The sequence below is a fragment of the Pleurodeles waltl genome, chromosome 7 (genome assembly GCF_031143425.1).
Source record: "Pleurodeles waltl isolate 20211129_DDA chromosome 7, aPleWal1.hap1.20221129, whole genome shotgun sequence".
Lineage (NCBI taxonomy): Eukaryota > Metazoa > Chordata > Amphibia > Caudata > Salamandridae > Pleurodeles > Pleurodeles waltl.
This window is the reverse complement of record NC_090446.1, coordinates 1,027,004,276-1,027,030,309: the sequence shown is the minus strand read 5'-3', so window position 1 is coordinate 1,027,030,309 and position 26,034 is coordinate 1,027,004,276. Positions and strand designations below refer to the sequence as shown.

General features: G+C 47.4%; 1 protein-coding gene across 1 annotated transcript in view; it reads right to left on the bottom strand.

Annotated features, from left to right (window-relative positions):
* LOC138245864 (cilia- and flagella-associated protein 337-like) overlaps positions 1–26,034 on the bottom strand; it is a 1,005,044-nt gene that overhangs the window by 168,792 nt on the left and 810,218 nt on the right. The gene's annotated exons all lie outside the window — the stretch shown is intronic.

Below are 26,034 nucleotides of genomic sequence, written 5' to 3'. Positions count from 1 at the left end.
CATATCAAAACACAGCTTTCATTACAAACATGAAGGCAGTGGATAGCGAGGGAAAACATAATAGGAGAAAGACATCATAATCCAAAACACACACAAGCAAAATTTTATATACAATCACTGATTTTTATTTTTATTTTAAAAGTGACATAGGGTATTTTAAAAGCTTTTTTTATTTGATAGCAATGTTATAAAAGTTAACTAATAATTTAAATCATGGGGTTTTATAGTAAAATGTTTATCACTGTTTAGATGTTTAAAAAGCATAAACTCAACATTTATAAAAAAAATGCAAAACACCAACTTTTAACAGATATGCCCATTTTTAGAAACATCTATCCACGTTATAAAGGAGATTAATAACATGTTTACTAACAGTTGGTAAATAGTTTTGTGTATAAACAGTATGGATAGTTCATCTTAAAAGTAATAAAAACAAATGGAGAAAAACAATCACAGTTAAGAGTTAAAAAGTGCTACAATATTTTTGTATACTGTAAATGTAAGGAGGCAATATGTTCTAGAAAGGTACAAAATGAGAGGGAAATGCACCCATTAGACCATTTCCCACAGTAGAAAGAAAATAAGTTGGACATCCCCTATTTTACCTTAGGAAAATGGTGAATAATTTATGTTTTCCATTAGAATGTCACAAGACGAAAAGTAAAAGTTTCAGCAATAAAGCATACGTTGATTATTTATTCAGGAGGGACTAAGAAAATAAAAGATGCTATGGGAACCGATATTTTTGTGGCACTACACATGCTCACACACATTATTGTGACTTTCATAAAGCAAATACACCCAGGAAATCATCACATAAGGAACCAATCAAACCCTTTCTTACAGATCTATAGAGTCTACTTTCCATTCTGTTAAGGTTTGCTCGCTTTGAATGATGGAAAGAAAGAAAGAAAGAAAGAAAGGAAGACCCTTTTTAGGGGATGAAGTTCAAGCTGCACAGTAGACATATACATGGCATAAAGTCACCCCTACCATACATATTAATGATACCATCAAGGAGTTCTGTGACAATATAGAGAAATGAGGCCAAAAACAGAGACATAGGATCTATGTAGAAACGAAGAATACATATAGAATATTTTGTGGAAAACTAAACACAGCAAAAAGCAATTCAATATTTGTTGCAAAAAGATATCAGAAACAGTTAAAAGTAAATCAGATGTAAAAAACGTTGTAGCTCAGAAAGTTTAGAAGCACATAAATATCTTGTCATTCTTATAAGTATTTAAAGCATGCAAAAAATAAACATTATAGCGTAGTAGTAGTATGTAGAACTCAATTCCCACATTAAGCTCCAGTGTAGGGCAAAGTATAAAATTCACAAGGTTGTTATGCAGGTGCTAGAATGGTATTAAGTTCCTTGCTACCCAAAAAACCTACCCAATAAACAAGACATAAAATACCACAGCACTCATATGCCGAGTTCGGCTACATAGTAATCAAACATAAATACACAGATCCAAATACATATGTGTTGTATATCTAAGAAGCAAAAAGCTTTTATTTTGTGGTAGTACAATACTTTGTGTGTTTCCAGATGTTGTATGATAGTAGAACAAGGCAGCCAACATGTGTGTTCGCCACCAGATGTGACTTTTTCAAGGCTGTAAACAAGATTATCCATATATACATGTTATCTAAATATTATCATACAAAAACGTCCAAGAGCAGACAAAAAATTAATAAAGATTGTACCTCAGGAGACCCCTCACGTGACTAACCCAGATAAAAAAACGTGGGTTCATATAAAAGGTATAGAGTGATAGAAACAATTGAATTATGTTCCCCAAAGGTATACCAGGCAAACACCCAAAAAAAAGTGTCAAGAGAAATTAATAAAGTTTAAAGGAGACATAATGAGACCATCAAGAATAAGTAGAGGAGTCCAGGTGAGCGCCATACCATATTATAGAGAAAAAACATGCCTACAGAACCGGTAAATGGAATCTGCATTCGTACACTGTAAATGCAACGAAATATAGTAAACATTTCATATCCCAATTTAGAGAGGGGAGACACAGAGTATTTAATTAGAATACAATGAGATTATATGAGAAGCTCCAATTAAAGTAATTCATGGTGCAAAATACTGATCTAAACAGTTTCTACGGGCCAGTTCCTTTAGTAATGAGCAATATGAAAAACATCCAAAAGGAGTAAAACGAGTAGGATGATGCCATTTTTTTTTTACGACACTCCTTAGCGTCAGCTCAACGCAAAAAAAGAAGTACTAATTAGGTATAATGAAACCATTATGAGTTAGGACAAATTCCCAAACCAGAAATACCAAGTAGTATATTTGTAATTTATTCAATTACACTTAGGTTCATGCAAAAAGTGGTGTCCCATATGACCAATAACTAGTCCCCATAAAGGAGTAAGAGCCGACACATATTGCCAAGAAACCATCTGGTTATCTAATGTCGCCAAAGAAGAAGGAATTAAAGACTGCCACTGTGTAATCAGGTAGAATACAGTTAGTAATAATACCGGTGGGTGCGATCAAGTAATGCGCACCAATACACCAAATCACATTGTAGACCAACCCAACATAAACCGTCCACCCAGGTCCACAGAGTGGAGAAATGACAGTGAAACCATATGCTTAGCACCATAACATCCTACCTTCCTTTAGGTGTTTACCATACTATTAAACCACACATGTAGTGTTACCTCATAATAATGTGTGAAAGTTGCCGCATATATTCAAGGTTTGTAGGCCATGGTAAGCCACCCCTGTAAGTAACAAAAGTTTGGGGCATTAGAAGGCAGTAAGGACAGCCATTCCAAGTGAAAAAAGCAGAATAATCTGCACTATAGCTATAGAGACCTGGTATAAAGGAAAGAAGTGTCACCGTTTTGATATAGCTCAAGGCTCCCACCATATTGGTACAATTCAAATACATAGATTCACAGACAGCGAAAACAGACTGAAAAAATATATATAGCAATGGCCATGTTTAAGAATTAAGACATGATACCAAAAAAACAAACAAAGAAACTAGACTAATGAAGTCATAATGGTGGCAATAATAAAACAGTGAAAAAAATACATTTGTCATGACACACCCCTGTACTGAATTGCAAAGCCAGGGCTGGTGATCCACTGCAATTTTTAGTCTAGATGAGAGGCTGAGGCAAAAGCGGCAGGAAAACATCTTTAATCAAATCGGGCTTCACGAAAACACCAAAATATTATTGAAAACAGAACCTATGCAATGCTTGGGTGCAACTATCCAGATCGAAAAAAGCTTATTGTGATATGACTGAAAGAAACATGATTTTAAATTGTGATTACAGAGACACCAAACTTGGGGGTCCCATCTATTCCCAATTGGAAATTACACTTATAAAATGTAAAAAGGTAATGCCAATGTTATCCTATGAGAGCGATAGACATTTCAATAGTGAAAAATGAATTTAAGAGTTTTTCACAACTGGGACATGTAAAACTTAAAAGTACATATCCAATTTTTTAAAGACACTGCATCCCACCATTGGGCTGTCTACGGTAATTTAAGGGTGACTTATATGTATAAGAAAGGAAGGTTTGGGCCTGGCAAGAGGTTTAACTTGTCAGGTCGAAATGACAGCTTAAAACTCCACACACAGGATCTGCAATGGGAGGCCTGAGTCATGTTTGAAGGGTGACTGAAATGGGTGGCACAATCAGTGCTGCAGGCCCACCAGTGGCATTTCATTTACAGGCCCTGGGCACAGGTAGTACACTTTACTAGGGACTTATAAGTAAATTAAATATGACAAGGGTGGATAAGCCAACGTTAACAAGTTTTAAGCAGAGAGAGGATGCACTCTAACACCGGTTAGCAGTGGTAAAGTGCCCAAAGTCCTAAAGCCAGCAATAAAAGGGTTAGAGAAGGAGGAAGGCAAAATGTTTCAGGGTGATCCTTCAGAAAGGGCCAGATCCAATACAAACCCTGCCTCGAATAAAGGAAGAACTGCAGAATATTTAGATGATATGTTGATGGTAATCATCAGTTCTTACATATCACAATAAAATTAATAACCTACTACAGATGAAAAATAACCCGGTTGATAATTGTTGTGTGTGAACTGAAAGATAACATAGCATTGGGGATGGCTAAAAGTAATCTTACAGTCTAGAATGCCATGCAGAACTGTTCGGTGAAAAGCAACTCTGTTGCTGATATGAAACCATCTGCAAGTGTATATGTTCTGTAAAGTGAAAAATAACACATCCTTTCATGAGGATATTTAAGTTCTGACTATTTTGTTTTGATTCAGAGAATGAGTAGCTTGTCTCCTAAACGAAGCTTGTTTTAAGGATGGCAGAAAAGTTAATATGAAACTCCTTTGAATGGAAGAGTATCATGTGCAGCAGTAGCTTCATCAGGACAATGTCCGGGAAGCACCTCTTACTGTCTTAAATTGTTTCTGCACTGAGATATAGCCGCTCAAAAAATTAATGTGAGGGGAGGCCTGCCTTAGTTATATGCCCGAGTCTAGGAACTCAGTCAACATGGTGCCTCTTGTCCAAACAGATAATACATTGATGAGGCCAACTTGAGTGACATCCAGATTCCAACATAGGATACAGGTGGTTTTAGGAGTGTGCTGATTCTAATGGCAGACTGGCCTGTTGGCAAATCAAAAAGGTTTTGCAAGAAGCAGATGTCTGTCAAGTTTCAGTGTCCCTGATATGTAACTCCTCCCCAAAGTGGCCACAGTTACTCAGGTACTTACACATGCCAAGGCAGGACACAAGATGAAAACTGGATTTCAATGCATTTATTGATGCAGTTGCATCCTGGTGTAAAAAACATGGGCTGCGATAATAAGGCAGATGAAACATAACGCGGTAATCATCCTTACAACCACAGTAAAAAATAGGCAACTCCACCACTTTGTATGATTCTAGAAAGCCTTTTTTACACCCCCTGCAAGAAACCTTAAGTGCCAGCGTGAGGTATGGTCTAACAGGTGAACTCTCAGATGTTTTTCCCTTAGCTAATGGGGTGAGCCAGGGATGTGTTTTGGTACCCCTGCTATTTCTTATTTACATCAATGATATCCCCTCCTAGTTATCTGCTTCTACCAAGGACGTCCGTATAATTGCAAATTCACCTGTTCGGGCATTATTATATGCTGATGACATCGTACCAATGGCACGAACACCCTTAGCTTTGCACGAACTGGTTGACTAATTTGTTGCATTTATGGGCAGCCTTGAATATGAATGAAGACCAACTTTGGGAAATCCGATATATTGTCTTGTGGCCCGGGGCGGAAGTGTTTGTCTTCCATGGGGACGCAAGAGCAGCGCTTAGACTCAGTGCATAATTTTTGCTATTTGGGTATTATGTTTGACACAAATAATTCCTGGCAACCACAGATGAATACTGTGCAAGTGAAACTAGGGAGGGCATCAGGTTCCCTACTGAACCTTTCCCGGAGAGTGGCAGGAGCACCCTCTCCCCATTTTTAAAGGTCTATGCCATGCAGTGTGTCCCCACGGCCACCTATGGGGCTGGGTGTGGGGCTATCACAATCCCTCTGCCATACAGGTAGAGGAAAATTGGATGTGTTGGTGATTATTGAATCTACCTCCCTCCAGTACTAATTTTATTTTGCACTCTGAGCTTTATGTAGACTATGGTGGTCATTCCAACCTCGGCCGTAAAAGGCGCTTACCGCCGTGCAGAAGACCGCCATAACACCGCCGCGGGCACGGTAAACCGCCACGGTCATTCTGACCCACAACAGGCAAACCGCCAAAATACAGACATCCACAAAAGTCCGCCACACCAAAGGCCAGCGAGAAACTGGCGATGACCAGACCTCCACCGTCACGCCAACAGAAATACGCCCACACTATCACGACACACGAATCCACGCGGCGGTCTTTCAACCGCGGTATTCCATTGGCGGTACATACCGCCGCGCTCAAAATACACACACACTTACAAAACACAGCCACATTGGATAATTCAAAATACACACACCTGATACACATACAAACAACACTCCCACACACCCAACACAATATAAAACACACACCCACATCACCCACAAACCCCCACTCCGGGAGATTCGTGAACACGCACAGAGAAAAGAGACCCGAGCACCCAGACGCGCAATTCACTGTCACCCAGCAATATTACCACGCACTTCAAACTACACACCAATACACATCACCACACTTAGCACCACACAATCCACCCCACACATCACCCACACCACCCCATGGCACCGCAAAGACACCCCAGGTTTTCTGAGGCTGAACTCAGGGTCATGGTGGAGGAAATTGTATGGGTAGAGCCACAGCTCTTCGGTACACAGGTGCAGCACACCACCATTGCCAGGAAGATGGAGCTATGGAGCAGAATAGTGGACAGGGTCAACGCTGTGGGACAGCACCCAAGAAATCGGGACGACATCAGGAAGCGGTGGAACGACCTACCGGGGAAGGTGCGTTCCATGGTATCCAGGCACAACATCGCGGTGCAGCAGACTGGCGGCGGACCCCCACCTCCTCCCCCAGAATTTACAACATGGGAGGGGCAGGTCTTGGCGATCCTGCATCCAGAGGGCCTCGCAGGAGTAGGCGGAGGAATGGACTCTGGTAAGTCAAATCTTAACTACTTCATCCCCCCCACCCCACCAGCATGCCAACTAATACCCCCACCCTCACCCCCACCCCCATCACACCTACTCCTTGCAAATGTCTCACCCTCACAACCGAACCATCCCAACACCAAGCCCTGCATGCGACCACAAAGCATGGACACCCATCACCTAAGCATGCCCACTGCACATACCCATCCCCCCCCAAACCACCGTCACAAAAGCCCCCACACAGGAATGCAAGCACAGGGGTACACGGGCACCCACCCATTGCACGCTATGGCACACACAGAAGCAATAATCATACTTTTATACCCCTGCAGGACCCGAACACCACGTCACCGCGCAGGAGGGGCCACAAATGTCCACTCCACCCCCAGAAGAGGCCCACAGTGATGACAGCAGCTCTGTCTCCCTGGATCTAGATGACCAGCCCGGCCCATCGGGGACCTCTGGACAGTCGGTTCCCCTCAGACAGCCACAGGCCACAGCAGACCTTCCTCCCTCTGGGAACACCAGCACAGCACCCACACAGCGGGCCCATATCTCTGTCCCCAGGACACGTCAATCAGCGGTGTGTCCACCACTACAGGGCACCCAGGTTAACCCACCACCCCAACAACAACAGGGACCTGGGGGCAGTGGTAGTGGGCACACAGTCCAGGGGACAGAGGCCCAGGGAAACAGGGGAACTGGGAGGGCTGCTGTGCGACAGGGGGGGGACAGGCCCAGGGAACCCACTCTCCACGAGGCCCTCTCCTCCATCATGGGAGCATACCACCACTCCCAGGAGACGATGGCAACGGTCCTGGCCAGGTTTCAGGAGATCCAGCTTCTGCAGGAGCAACAGTATATGGGGTTCAGGGAAGAACTAAGAAACATCAGTTCCGCCATGGGCACCATCGTAGTGGCTCTGAATCAGGTAGTCACCACATTGCGGGACACTGTTGCACCACAAAGGGCCCCTGACACTAGCATGGACCAAGAACTGCCTACCACCTCCGCCGGCGCTAGTGGACAGGAGGCCCCGACACAACCAACAGGCCACCAGAACCCCACACCCTGCAGAAGGAGAACCACCCCGCAAGCGGGCCCTGAGATCCAGGAAGAAGACAGAGTAAGATGCCAAGACCCCAGCAAGGAAAGGATACCTCCCTGATTGTCATCCCACTGTCCCACATTGACACCCTGTCCAACCTTACACTGCCCCTGCTCCACTTTCCACAGGCATCTGGACAATGCACCTGTGATACTGATAGTCTGGACTCTGCCATGGACAATCCTCCACCATCACACCTCAACGATTTGCAACCACCCACCAATTTAGAGCACTGTAATAAACACACTTATTGCATAAAACAATCTGGAGTCTGGCTGTGATTTTGTACAAATGTATTAGACATTACCGTGCCAAATGGCATATTCACATTGTGATGCCAACATACCACTGTCACACAGCTGTAGTCCATGGGGAAATAAAGCAGATGTCACGCAGTGGGGCCCACATCTCTGAAATCGGAAGGGAAAGTCACAACTCAGTTACCATACACTGGGGGAAAAGGTCAGACAGTAGAGAGGTAGTAGGGGTTAAGTATATGTAATATGCCGGTGTGGATTCTTACCTGTGTGTCATTAGAAATACTGCTGTATTACTGTGTTCCTGTTCTCTATGTCGTCCTCTTTGCCTTCCTCCTCTTCACTCTCCACAGGCTCCACAGCTGCTACAACACCACAATCTGGACCATCCTCCTGCAGAAAAGGCACCTGGCGTCGCAAAGCCAGGTTGTGAAGCATACAGCAGGCCACGATGATCTGGCACACCTTCTTTGGTGAGTACATTAGGGATCCACCAGTCATATAGAGGCACCTAAACCTGGCCTTCAGGAGGCCGAAGGTCCGCTCTATCACCCTCCTAGTACTGCCATGGGCCTCATTGTACCGTTCCTCTGCCCTTGTCCTGGGATTCCTCACTGGGGTCAGTAGCCATGACAGGTTGGGGTAACCAGAGTCAACAATTAGCCACACACGGTGCCTCTGGAGTTGACCCATCAAGTAAGGGATGCTGCTATTCTGTATGATGTACGCGTCATGCACTGACCCAGGGAACTTGGCATTAACATGGGAGATGTACTGGTCAGCCAAACAGACCATCTGGACATTCATGGAATGATAACTCTTCCTGTTCCTGTACACCTGTTCACTCCTGCTGGGGGGGACCAAAGCAACATGTGTCCCATCAATGGCACCAATGATGTTGGGTATATGTCCAAGGGCATAGAAATCACCCTTCACTGTAACCAAATCTCCCACCTCAGGGAAGACGATGTAGCTCCGCATGTGTTTGAGCAGGGCAGACAACACTCTGGACAACACCTTGGAAAACATGGGCTGGGACATCCCTGATGATATGGCCACTGTTGTTTGAAATGACCCACTTTCTAGGAAATGGAGTACTGACAGCACCTGCACTAGAGGGGGGATCCCTGTGGGTTGGCGGATTGGTGACATCAGGTCTGGCTCCAGCTGGGCACACAGTTCCTGTATAGTGGCTCGGTCAAGCCTGTATGTCAGTATGACATGTTTTTCCTCCATTGTCGACAGGTCCACCAGCGGTCTGTACACGGGAAGATTTCTCCATCTCCTCGCATGTCCCAGCGGACGGTGCCTATGAAGGACAACAGCGAGCACAGAGTCAATCAACCCACAGGTACGTAACCACAGCTTGCACATAACACGATTCCCAATGCATTGAATGGCTTGTATGAGTGTTGATGCAAGGCCTAGGTATGTGTGACGCAGTAGAAATAAAGGCATGTGGGCCCTTGAAATGGCGGCTGCCAGACCTGTGAAGTGCGACAATGGGATGTGAGGTCAATGCGCTGGCGTGGCACACCGTGGCGGTAGGCGGTCGAAGACCGCGGCGCAAAGCAGCATTGGTTAACAATGAACCCTATGGGTCTCAGGAGCCAATGACGATGTGCGCCGGCGGTCGTGGGATGCACCGCCGCGGGCGTGACCGCCATTTTCTATCTGCTTAATCACTCGATACCTGATCTTCAACAGGAGAGGACCTACACTGCAAGTGCTGCTGTGACCACGGTCTGGAAGAGACAATGGCTCATGCGACTGGGGAAAGGGCCCCTGCCTTCACTGCTCAGGAGTTGGAGAAACTCGTGGATGGAGTCCTCCCCCAGTATGCGCTACTCTACGGTCCTCCAGACCAACAGGTAAGTACACTGGGACCATGCTTTGTGGCCAATGCCTGTGTTGAGTGGGGTGGATGAAAGATGGTGGTGAGGGGAGCGATTGAGGCATGCATCAAACGACAGATGAGAGGATGTGCCACATGGCAAGGGTGGGGATGGGGGGGCCACTCACATCGAGCATGCAGAAGGTGATGATTATTCTTCTCTCCCTGTACATGTCACATAGGTCAGCGCCCACCAGAAAATCGATATTTGGCGTGCTATCACCAAGGACGTCCGGACCCTGGGGGTCCATCACAGACGGGGCACCCACTGCCGGAAGAGATGGGAGGACATTCGACGCTGGAGCAGGAAGACGGCGGAGGGATGGCCTCCCAACGTGGGAGGGGTGCCAGTCGTACTTTGACCCCCCTGATGTCCCGGATCCTCGCGGTGGCCTACCCCGATTTGGATGGGCGCGTGAGGACATCACAGCAGACACAAGGGGGTGAGTACACTCAAATCCTGGTGACTTTGCGTGCAGTGGAGGTGTCTGGGTGGAGGAGGAGTGCTGTGGGTATCCCTAGGCCAGGGCGATAGCTGTTGGCTAGGCCCCTCCGTAAGGAATGGCCCTGTGCCCCCGCTCCCTACCTCTGTAGGGTGCCAAGTACAGCTAATCATTGCCCTGTGTCATGTATGTGAGCAGATGTCGCCCATAGGCTTGTAGGCCATGTCCCACGGATTGCATAGTCGACCCCAAGTGCGTGGCGTAGTGCAGGGGGCTTCTGTGTCTGTCCGCCAACGGTGTCGCCAATGCATGCACTCAACATTTCTTTATTTGTCCCCACCCCCCTTTTTTGTTGTCTTCCTGTTCATTTGTGCTTTAGCATCATCAGGCGGAGGAGAAGTGGCATCGGAGCACGAGGGAGCTGCATCTCACATGGCCATGGCGGGCCATGCAACTGAATCGGAATTCACCAGTGAGACGGAGGGCGAGGGGAACTCCACAGCGGGACTCGTGCGGATGTCAGTGACAGCGACTCGTCCTCTGAAGGGAGCTCCCTTGTGGTGGCGGCAACATCTGTGACCCCGCAACAACAGGTACAGCCGCCACCCAGCGACCAGTACAGCCCTCCCAGCAGCCCCCCAGCATTTGCCCCGTGCCCGCTCACCCAGGAAGGTGGGCATCTCCTTCGCCGCAGGCACCTCAGGCCCTGCCCCAGTCACCCCTGCTGCCCTCAGTGAGGAGGTCATTGACCTCCTGAGGACGCTCATTGTTGGGCAGTCTACCCTTTTGAATGCCATCCAGGGTGTAGAAAGGGAGGTGCACCAGAGTAATGCATACCTGGAGGGCATTCATTCTGGTCAGGCTGCCCATCAGCGATCGTTCAACACTCTGGCCTCAGCACTGATGGCAGCAATTGTCCCTGTCTCTAGCCTCCCCCCTCCAACTTCCTCCACCTATACCCAATCCCCTGTACCTCTGCCTATCCCAGACACACCATCAGACCAGCCTGCACACACCTCAACACCCAAGGGAAGCTCAGACAGACATACGCACCACACATCACACAAGCATTCACACAAGCAACATCCACATGCAGATATACCAACACCCACTGCCTCCACTGTGTCCCCCTCCTCCTCGTCTCCCTCCTCCCTCCCTGTGACGTCTCCACTCACACCTGCATGCACAACATCTTCAGCCACTACGTCCATCACCAGCACACCCACCAGAACCCCCCGCACACGTGCAGTCACCACCCCCACTACCATTCACACATCCCCTGTGTCCTCTCTCAGTTTGTCTGTCACCCCCTCTTCCAAGCTACACAAATGCAGGCAGCCACCCACCCAACAGCCATCCACCTCACGACAGCCTCCAGCCCAAGCACCTGCACCCAAAGACACCAGACTTCAAACTCCTACAACCACAACCTCTTCCTCCACTCCCATACCTACTACACCTACCCGTCCCTCTCTTCCTAAAATTATTTTCCTATCAAAACTTGACCTCTTTCCAACAACTCCCCCACCCCGTTCATCTAATAGGACTCCAGTCAGCACCTCAGCCACCACAAAAGTGGGCCCTGTGAAGACAGTCTGCCATGGACTGTGGAGTCCCCCACCCTCAAGGGCAGCCAGTTCAGTAGGGAGCCAAGGCACGGCCAGCCCACCCCCGCAAAAACATGCGAAGATTGTCAGTGGCCGGCGCGAGAGGCCTAAAACACATGGGACCAAAATCCCTACCATGGCTCCGGCAGGGAGTGTGGTGCCAGCTGGCACACCGCCAAAGGTGGGGAAGGGCCACAGGCGAACAGGGAAGGCTGGGAAGGGCAGCACGACCGACAAGACCGCCAGAAGCCCAGCTGTGCAGGAGGGCCCCGCAAGCCCCATCCCAGGTGGGCAGGAGGACACCAACAGGCCCGGTACTGCAGCCCAGGAGGGCCCCACCAGCCCCATCCCAGGTGGGCAGGAAGGCGCAGCCAGCCACAGGTCAGGTGGCCAATGACCTCCACGCCATGGGCGGATCAGCTGAACTGGGCACTCATCCGAAGCACCGCTGAACAGGGCACCGCCGTCTCAAGCACCACTGCGCTGGGCCCTTCATCTCAAGCACCGCTGAACAGGGCACCGCCATCTCAAGCACCGCTGAACAGGGCACCGGCGTCTCAAGCACCGCTGAACAGGGCACCGCCGTCTCAAGCACCGCTGCGCTGGGCCCTTCATCTCAAGCACCGCTGAACAGGGCACCGCCGTCTCAAGCACCGCTGAACAGGGCACCGCCGTCTCAAGCACCGCTGAACTGGGCACCGCCGTCTCAAGCACCGCTGAACTGGGCTCCGCCGTCTCAAGCACCGCTGAACTGGGCTCCGCCGTCTCAAGCACCGCTGAACTGGGCCCCGCCGTCTCAAGCACCGCTGCGCTGGGCCCTTCATCTCAAGCACCGCTGAACAGGGCACCGCCGTCTCAAGCACCGCTGAACTGGGCACCACCGTCTCAAGCACCGCTGAACTGGGCACCGTCGTCTCAAGCACCGCTGCGCTGGGCCCTTCATCTCAAGCACCGCTGAACAGGGCACTGCCGTCTCAAGCACCGCTGAACTGGGCACCGCCGTCTCAAGCACCGCTGAACAGGGCACCGCCGTCTCAAGCACCGCTGCCCCATTGGCGGAAGGGGCAGGCACGCATCTGTGTCGGGCAGGGCTGCACGAAGCACTCTGGGCACTAGTCCCCCTCCAGTACCAGTGGAGACTGTTATTGACTTGAGAGACTGTGGCTTTGCACTCCCCAGGATGGCACAGCGGGCAACCCACCCACTGTAGAGACTTGAGAGACTGTGGCTTTGCACTCCCCAGGGTGGCACAGTGTGCAACCCACCCACTTGTGAGACTTGAGAGACTGTGGCTTTGCACTCCCCAGGATGGAACAGTGGGAAACCCACCCACTGTAGAGACTTGAGAGACTGTGGCTTTGCACTCCCCAGGATTGAACAGTGGGCAACCCACCCACTGTAGAGACTTGAGAGACTGTGGCTTTGCACTCCCCAGGATGGAACAGTGGCCATGGAGGCCCCTCGTGGATCTGGCGTCGTGGACTCATCTGGCTGAGGTGCCCCCCTTCCCTTCCCCCTGAGGTGCCTGTAATTTTGGTATCTGATGCCCCTGCAGTGTTCTCTCCGTTGGAGTCAGGTATCCTGTGTGGGCTTTGCCCATGTGATTTGGGCCCAGTGGTCCACGGACAATGCCTGATACAAATATCGGACTGGACAATTTATGTATATAAAAGTTTTTTATGTGTGATATATTTTAAAGCCAGTCATACAATATATTCCAATGTTTATAATCATTTCCTTTTGTCTTTGCATTCTTCTGAGGGGTTTGGGGGGGGGGGTAACTGTGATGTCTTGCTATGCATTGATGTGTGTGTTGTAGTGGGTGAGGGTGAGGGTGGGTGTGTCGCATATGTGTGTCCCCGTAATTTTTTGCCTCCCCCCTCCCCTCTGTCGTAGGTGCAGTACTCACCGTTGTCTTCTGCGCCGGCGTTCGTGCTCCTGGTAGAGGAGCAGGAAGAGAATCGCTGGGAGGATGTGGAGTTCGGGTTCCATGCTGTCCAGATTCCTCGTGGGGTGTATGGAGGTGAGCGTTTTCCGTTTGAAATGGCTGTTTCCGACGTGTTTTTGTCGGCGGGGCTACCGCCCCGGAAAAGGTGGCGGATTGGTGGGTTGTGATAGGGTGAGCGGTACATTGTCTCCCGCCTGTCTGTTGGAGGTGACCGCCATGCTGTTTGTTTGTCCCGCCGTGGTGGGCGGTGTGTTGAAGTGGCGGTCTCTGTTGGCGGTTTCCACCAGGGTCGGAATTCCATTTTTTTTACCGCCAGCCTGTTAGCGGTTTTGCCGCCGCTTTAACACCGACAGCCAGGGTTGGAATGACCCCCATAGTCTCTGACCCTCTAAAGCTAGCTCCTTTATTGTTGTGGGTAAGTGTCTGGACTGATAACAATGCTGCTTTCATTAAAGAGGTCATACGTGACTGTCTTAATGAGGACAGGGGAATGTCCATTCAGTGATTAAGCTATATTAACAAGTCCCCTGATGATATAGGTCTGTTTTTTGCGCCTGCGTCCATCTGTAAGTCTGATAAGAGGCAGATTAAGGGGGTCATTCCGACCCTGGCGGTCATGGACCGCCAGGGCCGGGGACGGAGGAAGCACCGCCAACAGGCTGGCGGTGCTTCAGGGGCAATTTTCTGACGCCGCGGTCAGAAAAGGGAAACCAGCGTTTTCCCGCCGGTTTTCCCCTGCCCCAGGGAATCCTCCATGGCGGCGCTGCAAGCAGCGCCGGCATGGGGATTCCAACCCCCTTCCCGCCAGCCTGTTCCTGGCGGTTTACACCGCCAGGAAGAGGCTGGCGGGAACAGGTGTCGTGGGGCCCCTGGGGGCCCCTGCAGTGCCCATGCCACTGGCATGGGCACTGCAGGGGCCCCCTAACAGGGCCCCATTAAGATTTTCAGTGTCTGCAAAGCAGACACTGAAAATCGCTACGGGTGCCACTGCACCCATCTCACACCAGCAACTCCGCCGGCTCCATTCGGAGCCGGCTTCATCGTTGCTGGGGCTTTCCCACTGGGCGGGCGGGCGGCCTTTTGGCGGTCTCCCGCCTGCCCAGCGGGAAAGTCAAAATGACCGCCGCGGTCATTTGACCACGGTACGGTCTTTTGGCGGTCTCCGCCCGGTGGGCGGCGCCCGCCGCCCGCCGGGGTCGGAATGACCCCCTAAGTCCTGTTTGAAGAGGTGACTCTTTACCAAAGTATTAATGGTGCTCTACAGCAGCATTCTGTATGTGACGTTTTAGTTACCCTATCGCACGGAGTACCCACCCCATACCTAAAAATTTTGCTTTCATGTAGGGAGAGGTCGTTCCTTTTCCGCTTCAGGTCAGGCACAGTATGGCGCCTCCTCTGCTTCCCTGAGGGGGATAAGGTGTGGGACTCCAAGCTGCCTCTTGTCCTTGCAAAGAGATGGCAGTACAGTCGCTGATGCATTTTACTTGCGTCTGTAAATTTTATAGACAATTATTTTTTCTCTGTCTTAAGCACAATGTGAAACCGTTGGCTTTTAAAAAAAGTGTAGGGAGGCCCCATTGTATTTACAGTCGCTAGGTAATTAGAAGATCTGTTTTAGTATATGTTTTTTTTTTAAATCGTCAATCTGCAGCAGAAAAGTCATGGAAGGGTAGCTGTTCTTTAGTATTTTATGGACTGTGCATTTTTTTAACAGCTGTCAGCGACAATGCCTGGCAGCTGTACTGTGATTTTATATTAGTTAGACCATATATAATATAACAGACTTGCCTAGTCTGTTTTAACTTTAATTATGTATTTAAATTTTATGATGTTGTTTCGTATTGTCTTTATTCTTTATTTTTATGGTCTTTTTTAAAGATCAAATAAACATTTATTGAATTGAATATTGAATAGAAAGCCGAGGTATATCTAGATATTCCCATGAAACTGAGAGCAAAGTGGTTGGAACCCTTCTGCCTGTCCTGACCTAAGGGAGTAACACCAACCCCATACCTGAATAGAATAGCAGGGGTGTAGGAATTTGGCTCTGTATATACTATCTCAAAGAGAGAGATAGTGTGCACAGAGTCTAAGGGTTCCCATTAGAGGTTGATAGTGGCAAAATTAGATATTACTAATGCTCTATTTTGTGGTAGTGTGGTCGAGCAGTAGGCTTATCAGAGGTTAGTGTTAAGCATTTGTTGTACACACACAGGCAATAAATGAGGAACACACTCAAATTTAAAGACTTAACTCCAGGCCAATAGGTTTTTATATAGAAAAATATATTTTCTTAATTTATTTTTAGAACCACAAGTCTCAAATTTGAGGTAAGTACATAAAATGCAAGGTATTTCACACAGATAAGTAAGAAACTTTGATTTAAAACAATAGCACACACTGTTTTGGGTAAAATGGCAAATAGCTATTTTAAAAGTGGACACACTGCAAAAATCAACAGTTCCGGGGGGGCGGTAAGTATTGGTTAGTTTCTTAGGTAAGTGTAGCACTTACACAGTCAGTCTCCTGGGCATAGGCAGCCCACCATTGGGGGTTCAAGGCAACCCCAAAGCCACAGCACCTGCAACACAGGGCAGGTCAGGTGCAGAGGTCAAAGGAGGGCCTAAAACACATAGGGCCTGATTCTAAGCTTGGCGGGCGGCGGGAGCCGCCAGAAGACCGTACCGCGGTCAAAAGACCGCGGCGGTCATTCTGGGTTTCCCACTGGGCTGGCGGGGGACCGCCAAAAGGCCGCCTGCCAGCCCAGTGGGAAACACCCTTCCCACGAGGAAGCCGGCTCCGAATGGAGCCGGCGGAGTGGGAAGGTGCGACGGGTGCAGTTGCACCCGTCGCAAATTTCAGTGTCTGCAAAGCAGACACTGAAATTCTTTGTGGGGCCCTCTTACGGGGGCCCCTGCAGTGCCCATGCCAATGGCATGGGCACTGCAGGGGCCCCCAGGGGCCCCACGACACCCCATACCGCCATCCTGTTCCTGGCGGGCGAACCGCCAGGAACAGGATGGCGGTATGGGGTGTCAGAATCCCCATGGCGGCGCAGCAAGCTGCGCCGCCATGGCGGATTCCCATGGGCAGCGGAAAGTCGGCGGTACACCGCCGGCTTTCCGCTTCTGGCCGCGGCTGTACCGCCGCAGTCAGAATGCCCGGCGGAGCACCGCCAGCCTGTTGGCGGTGCTACCGCCGACCCCGGCCCTGGCGGTATTTACCGCCAGGGTCGGAATGACCCCCATAGACGCCTATGGAGAACAGGGGTGCTCCAGTTCCAGTCTGCTAGCAGTTAAGTACCTGCGTCCTCGGGGAGCAGACCAGGGGGATTATGTAGAGCACTGGGGGGACACACACAGGCACACAAAACACACCCTCAGCAGCACAGGGGCGGCCGGGTGCAGTGTGCAAAGTAGGTGTCGGGTTCGCTGTAGAAATCAATGGAGGGACTCGGGGGTTCCTCTGGCAATGCAGGCAAGGCACAGGGGGGCTTCTCGGGGCAGCCACCAACTGGGCTAGTATGAGAGCCGCCTGCTAGTCACTCCTGCACTGGTAGGTGGTTCCTCTCGTTCCTGGGGGCTGCGGGTGCAGTGCTTGGTTCAGGCGTCGAGTTCCTTTGTTACCAGGCATTCGCAGTCAGGGGGGGGGCCTCTGGATCCTCTATGCAGGGGTCACTGTGGGGGTGCAGGGAGGTCGACTCAGTGTGTCCACGTCGTCCACTCTCTGCGGTGTTTGTTGTCCTGGACTCGAGCCGGGGGCATCGGGGGCAGAGTGTGAAGACTCGCGCTTCTGGCGGGAAGTGAGAGTCTCTTTAAAGTTGCGTCTTTGTTGCAATTTTGTTGCAGTTAATGGACAGAGCCGCTGTCCTCGGGAGGTCCTTTGTCCTTTAGGAGATGGTCAGTCCTCTGAGACCTCAGAGGTTGCTGGTCCTGCTTGATGCGTCACTGTGCATGTTCTTTGGAGTCTGGAGTCAGGCCGGTGGGTCTGGGGCCAAGTCAGTTGGTGTCTCCGTTGTCTCTGCGGGGCTTTCAGGTCAGCAGTCCTTCTTCTTGTTGTAGGTTGCAGGAATCTGATTTCCAGGGTTTAGGGTCGCCCTTGAGGGTGGCTACACCCTCTTTGTGCCTCCGCCCTGAGGGGAAGGGACACATCCCTTTTCCTATTGGGGGAATCCTCCAAAACCAAGATAGAGGATTTCTAAAGGGAGGGGTCACCTCAGCTCAGGGCACCTTAGGGGCTGTCCTGACTGGTAGGTGACTGCTCCTTGTTTTTCTCATCATGTCCTCCGGACTTGCTGCCAAAAGTGGGGACTGTGTCCAGAGCGGCGGGCATCTCCTCTAGGTGGGATGCCCTGGGGTGCTGTAATAACAGGCATGAGCCTTTGAGTCTCACCGCCAGGTGTTACAGTCCCTGCAGGGGGAGGTGTGAAGCACCTCCACCCAGCGCAGGCTTTGTTCCTGGCCACAGAGTGACAAAGGCACTCACCCCATGTGGCCAGAAATTCATCTGGTTGTGGCAGGCTGGCAGAAACTAGTCAGCCTAGCACTAGGAGTCAGACTGGTATTCAGGGGGCATCTCCAAGATGCCCTCTGTGTGTATTATTCAATAAATCCACACTGGTATTGTGCTGAGAAGTTTGCTACCAACTTCAGTGTAGCCATAACGGAACTGGGAGTTCATAACTGACAGACTCCCAGACCATATACTCTTTATAGCTACCCTGCACTTACAATGTCTAAGGTTTGGCTTAGACACTGTAGGGGCATATTGCACATGCAACAATGCCCTTACCTGTGGATAGTGCACTCTGCCTTAGGGCTGTAAGGCCTGCTAGAGGGGTGACTTACCTATGCCACATGTAGTGAGTTGAGGGCATGGCACTCTAAGGGGAGTGCCATATCGACCGTCATTTTCTCCCCACCATCACACACAAGCTGAGAGGCAGTGTGCATGTGCTGAGTGAGGGGATAATACATGCTGCAGCCCTTAGAGACCTTCACCGGCCACAGGGCCCTTGGTATCAGTGGTACCATTTACAAGGAAATTATCTGTTTGCCAGGGCTGTGCCAATTGTGGGAACAAAGGTACAGTTTAGGGAGAGAGGAACACATGTGCTGGAGCCTGGTTAGCAGGGTCCCAGCACACTTTCAATCAGAACTGGCATCAACAAAAGGCAAAAAGTAAGGGGGGAACCATGCCAAGGGAGACATTTTCCTACAAGGGGTCTGCCTGTTTTCTGGATGGCAATCCTCTCGGGAAGCTGAAGAATCAGCATCAGGATCAGCAAAGCTGTCTGTAGTGTGGTATGTATCCCAGGACGGTGATAACCGGTTGTTTATATAATAATCCATACAGAGTTCAGAGAAGAGGTCTGACGTAATAATGTGTCTTGTGGATAGGACTGGCTCCTGGACTGGCAATACAATTTGGCATCTCATGTACTGTACATGGCAGCCTTGGACAAGGCACACAGAGCATGTTGTACAATGGCTGATCAAAACATACGGCGTGAACTGTCTTCTTACAAAGAGGAAGCTGTTTAAAAACTAAAGCAGGCTTTGCTAAAAAATATGAAACAAATAAAACGTATACAAATGTAAAAAGGCACAAGCCATGGACCTAATGCTAAAATAAGGGTGTCCATTCTGGTGCTAAAGGGGCTCTACAACAGTTGTGTGTGCCTCTGCTTAAATATTATACAGTGATCTGCAGGTACAATAAATTAGAATCTACAGGTAGTTTCCATATTTTAAATCACTAGGTTTCAGTGTGCAGAGCACAGAAGGTTGGCGATTCCTATTTTATGGCCTATGTGTCAGAGGTCACAGACTAAGGGCCTGATTACGACCTTGGCGGATGGGATACTCCGTCACACATGTTGCACATGTGTAACAGGATCACTGCTCCAGACAGGGTTTGATCATGTTTGCTGGAAACATTCGTTTTTAGTGTGAGAAGTGTGATCTTTGCTTTTATAGATTCTGCTTTTATAGATGGATAGGTTTTTGCAATTTGTATTTTTATTTTGGAGTTAATAAAGTAGAGAGCTTGTCAGGGAGGCTGCACAGCACTTTACCTGGATCGCACCAGTACCTGCTACCACATGCAAGGTAAATGAGTAACGGGAAGATGTTCACAAAATGCATGGGATAATTATATATGTATTGTGGGGTTACAAAAGATGGGACATGTCAGCATTGTACACGATTGTTGCAATTTACATTGATACATTTTGAGCAAAATATACAAAATTTACAACAGAGTTAGGAGATAACATAAACATAAAGGGGTAGGCAATATAGGAAGTTACAATTACAGTGGCTGGAGTTTCTCCAAAGTATATATAATTTGCACTAGTTAACTTTTCTTGTTTCCTTGGTGGGTTAGTAGGTGGGGGAAGTGAAACATGGAGATATGGATCCTAACTTAATTCTTGAAATTCATAAAAGAGGGCGTAATTCTATTGTGGGTCAGCTTTTCCCAGGGGGAGTGGTCTTGCTTCTTTTCTTGTTTTCTTCTTCATTTGGGTTCTTCAAGGATAATTTGGTGGAAGCTCTGAGTCAGAGCTGGTCTTTGGTCAGATAGGATCCTGGGCAAAACAACATTTGGCACCCCTACTGCATGTCATCTTGTCAGTGTGTCGAGAAAATAAGAGAGGTGGGGAAAGCTGGGGAAGGACAAGAGAAAGAGTAAGACATATTTCAGAACAATGTTTACTACACTATTACTTTAGAGCCAGGTTAGAGTGAGACTGCTGGAGGCTGCTACTGAGCCCTTCTAAAAGTGGGTGCCTGGGTATGGACCCAGCACGCCCACGATAAAGGCCAGCCCCGTTGAGAGTCATGCAGGATCGACTGACTAACAAGAGGATTTTAGCCTGGTAATTGAGCACGTGTATATGTACAGCTTTGTAGACGTCAAGGGCAGAACGCTGAACAGGTCTATTAAGTGTCATGTCCAAGAAAAGCATGACTCCTTCAAGCAGCTATGGTACAACACTACACAGAACAGTTCAAATGAAAGGTATCAAAGACCTCCTTTAGATGGACTCAGTTAGGCAAGATAAGACACAAAGAGTAAGAACCTCTTTCAAAATGTTGCTGTGCTTGATTGTTGATAACAATTGATGCAGAAGTAAACAGCAAGGTGCCACTCCCACTCTATCATGGTACAGGACAGAGCCAAACAAAAACATGCAGCAGGAGATTGAATGGAAACACTAATTGTAAGAAAAACGAGCATTGGCATAGCCAATAAGTCTCGCCTTTGGGACCTTATAACTATTTAGCCATGCAGCACATTAAACCTTTATCAGAAATAAACTGTGCTTGTGCATTCCTTCATACACTTGGCATTAGACTGTAGTGGTCAGAACATCCCCTACAGGGCACCATAATACAAATAGCATTTGGAAGAAACAAGGTCATGTAACCATATAGTCAGCTCCTGGAGGGCGTACCCATATGAAAAGAAAAGGGCCGAGAGCAGTGCAATATTAGCATATATTCAGCCCGTAGAGAACATAGTGCATTATACATTTTCATGTTTAGCAGGCCTGCTAGAAAATTATTAGAAACAAGGCCATTAGAACACAAACTACTCCCAGCTGTAAAGCAAAAGCTCCAGCCTTGAGAGAGTGAGAGAGTTTAAAAAGACATTAAATGGAGGGAAAGGTTATGATTTTAGGGTCCCTATCCTAGAGTGGGGACCCAGAAGATGAGCTGAACAGAAAAAGCACGTTTTGGTGGTGGTCCCATTGTCCTAGGACCACTACAGGCTAAGCTATGTGCAAAAATTTGTAGTAAAAGGAATGACCCGCTAAGCATTATGTGGCGAGGTTCCCGAATGCAGTGAATATTGTAGTATTTACTCTCCCACTGTGCCGGGGAGAGCCAGGTTGAGGATTTCCCTTGTGCTTTCTATTTAAAAGGCACCAGTTTGTATATTTTTCAACTGCTAAACTTGAGAAGAATTTAGAATGGGGCTGCAAATTTAACTGGTGCTCATGTAAAGCACCTCAATCTTCTGGTTGAGTTTGCACTATATAAATATAAAATAAAAGAATACCCCTCCAGCTTGCAGCCTTTGTTGGGTGCAGACACTGCCAAGGAACAGTAAGACGACAGAGGAAGAAACAACGTACCACTGTGTGCACGAAGCGGATAGGAAAAAGAAAAAAGTAGTTCACCGGCACCAAAGTATGTGACCGATCGTGCAATAATCCATGTAACACTATCAGTCTCAAAGGCGGTAAAAAACTGCCTCAAAGCTGGACAAACCTGAAGCATTAACCTAACAAACCAAAGGAATTTTGAAAGGCAGTCCAAGGAATGAATGAAAGTGATGGGCGTGTGATAGACTTGGCAAAACCCCACAGAAGTAGATTACAGCATGTCGAGAGTCAGCACATGCACGCTGATTAGGCTTGACTTAAAAAATTCAGAGACACAAAAATTTCAGTAGGAAAGTGATGAATGTTGATAAAAAATGATGGAACTACCGTGTTGTGATTCATCCAGGGCATTCGCCTCCATATCCTTTCATTTGTATGACAAAAATATGCCCCTTTCTTGGAAAGGACAGCTCATAGCGCTAGCCTACCCCACATTCCTGTGATTTATGGCTTCAGCTTAATACACAGAGAAGACACCGAAGTTTGATATCCTTCAACCAGTGCAGAACTCCATGGGCCATTGCTGCCCTTCCTCCCTCACACTTTGTCTTGGATGTAAAACACACTGTCAGGTGACAGACCACACTGGCAGGTGACCTCAGAAATGTTAGTGCAGCTTAGGCTACAAGTACAGCATAAGACACACTGAGCATGCGCCCCCTACAACAGTATTCTATACCAAGCCTTCTTCAACAACGTGCTTCTTGTAAACCCTTGTATAAGAGAAGATTATGCACAGGGATAGGAGTTTGAAACCAGCTGGCAAGAAGCACCAGTGTAGGCATCTCAGAGTGGGGATGACCATGCTTTCATTCTCCAGTGATCAATTAAGCAGCTGCGTGGGAGGCTGCTTTAATTGCGGTGAGTGTGCTGTCTGGGAGATTAGTGAACACTTCTTTGCCCCATTGATAAAGAAGATGACGAGGGCTTGCACAGTTGTTTGAAAGATAGGGGCTGTGAGATGCGATTTTACACTGTGCAGGAGGTTTGTGTTTACCCAGTTTTGTTGATGTGATCTGTAAAGGAGAGAAATAAATAATTATATGATTATCACATCTTCCTTAGAACCAGAGGAATCAGATTGATAAGAGGAAATGGGTACAGGTGATTGAACTCCCACCTGAGATAGAATGCTTCTTGCAGCCTAAGCCTGAGCTGGGGGGAGAGAAGCAATTAATAAACTAAATAAAAAATAAAAAAACACTTACCTCTTCCATTGCGCCACAACACTCCTCTCCCTCGTCCTCACCGCTGGCACATGCTCCCAGTCTGCCCTGCGCCAATCCTAACGCTGCTCACAGCAGCATCAGGATTGGCTCGGAGTGCCCACCCAGGGTGCTCCCAGGCAGACTGGGAGCCTGTGCAGGCTCTTGCCAGCCCAGCAACAAAGTTGCTGAGCTGGAGACAGCCTATTGCGCATTTGTGTTTAGCTGGCACAAGAGGCCCAGCCAAACACACATGCACTCTGAGGGGAGTGCACTCCCCTCACTGCTCGTGACCCCAATGCCCCACCTTTTTTGCACGGAAAGGATAATAAACATGGTTTGGGAAAGGAATTGCAGCGGTTGCTGCTGGCGGGGGGGGGGGTGTGACGCTCCTCCGCCCCAGCAGAGGAACCGCCACTGCAAAGCGTATCACTCAGAGTTTAGGAAAAGGCAGACAGCATACTGATGTTAATCTATTCATTCCTCAGGGTGTTCAAAATTGGTCACCAAAATACAAAAGTGCAGCGTGCGGACTAGTGCAAGGTAAAAAAAGAACTTTAATCACGAGGGGCGCGAGGAAAGCCATGCCGATCAAATAGCACATAAGTGAAGTGAAAGGAATGCATGATAGATGTAACACAGGACATTAGGATATAAAAAAAAGAGCGCCAGACTGATATACAACGTTTATGAAGGCTCCAGGACATTGAGATGACGGCCTCAGTAAAAGTCGAAGGCATTTGGAACCACCATGGCTACCGTCAGGAGGGGACCGAACGGCATCCCACAAGAGGGGTAGTCCACCCCTACAAATCCAGAACGATGTCCAGGAAAATCCAAATGCTATCCATCCACACATCCCAACATTCAACATTGCAACTGTAATCATTTGGAGAAAAACGTTCTGACAATACCAAGTCCGGATCCACATTGAAGAGAGCAGAAAAATGGAACTGTCAGTAGTGCACCTGAGTGGTACCTTATTCAACTCTGGGATGTCATATCTGGGGGTGGATCATGGAGCTAATAGGGGGCCACAGCACACCTATCATTACAGGAGGGACATTTTTGGTTTCTCTATCCTGTTAGTATTAGCCTTACAGCAGCCCCTCCCTGTCAGTGTCTTCCCCAGCGATTAGGTATGAAAACACCTCACAAAGCAAAAACAAAGGCTTGGGATTTTAGCCAGTAAGGCCTGGGTGTGCGGTATGTGACTTATCCTCTCTCAGGAAAGGGAGATGGCAAGAGTTCACAGACGTAAAAAGGACCAGGATGAGGCCTCTCCATTTACAGTATAGTGATAAGTGAGACTTGTGCAACAGGAGTCCTTTGATCCCAGGGCCAACTGCAGCCAACCAGGTTCGATTTCAGTAGGATGGGGAGTTGGTCCTAGAACCAGTTCACAAAATATCAAAACCCTAAATATCATGATACAGAAATATTGTGTCAAAAATATTGAGCACAAAAATATATATATTTGTATACATATAGTAAATTAACACCTGTAACAAATAAACTGGAAACTATTTGAAAAATATACCAATTTAATTACACATAAAATTTAAACAATTTACAAAATACATCTTACTAAAAATCTATTATACATTACAAATATTACTCATTGAAAATATTTTAAAATACACAGAAACATAATAATAATATAATTTTCAATAATATAAACAAAACTCTAAATTTCTAGGAAAAATACATAAAATAGTCCCACTCCACTCTGTGCAACAGTAGGGAAAGCACTGGATTCAGGAGGGGTCAAATGTACTATTCACACTCCTGTTAATGCAACAGTAGGTAATCGTTCGACTCAGGAGAGGTAACATTTACTATTCCCACTGAGGTCGGTGCAACAGGAGAGGTAAAATGTACTATTCCCACTCCAGCAGTCTGTGCAACAGTAGAGAAAGAGTTGGGTTCAGGAGGGGTACAATTTACTATTCCCACTCCTGTCTGTGCAACAGTAGGGAAATATTTAGACTCAGGAGGGGTAAAATGTTCTATTCCCAGTTGTTGCAACAGTAAGGAAAGTGTTGGAATTAGGAGGAGTAAAATTGACTATTCACACTCTAGTGGGTGCAACAGTAGGGAAATGGTTGGACTCAGGAGGGGTAAAATTAACTATTCCCACTCCAGTCTTTGCAGCAGTAGGGAAAGCACTTCAATTCAAACACATACCTTATTTTAACATAAGTATTAATAAGTAGTAATTTCATAAATTTATAAAACTATTAACATAAAATTAAATATACACAATAAAAAGCAATTAATTATTAATTGTTTAAATAATTAATATAAGAAACAATATTATTCAATAATGATTTCATTAAATTCCCACACTATAGTCACACATTAAACATATATATATTTAAAGTATATATTTGCGCAATTAATTATAAGTAAATGATTTATAAATAATAAATTATTATTTAATTAACTTCCCACCCTATACCCCTACAAATCCAACAACCCACACCTAAAATGTAAATGTGTAAATTAAATATAATAATTACACATTTGCCATAATCAATCAATATTTAACAAATTAATCATTTATGTATAATTAAACATTTATTATTTAATTAACTTCCCGCCCTGTACCCCACAAATGCAACAACACACTACTAAAATATAAATGACAAAATTATATTAATTACACAATATACAAAATTAATTAACAATTAATTAATATTTTATCCAGAATTAATAAATAATTATGTAACTTCCCACTGTATGCCCCTACAAATCCAAAAACCCACACCTAAAATCTAA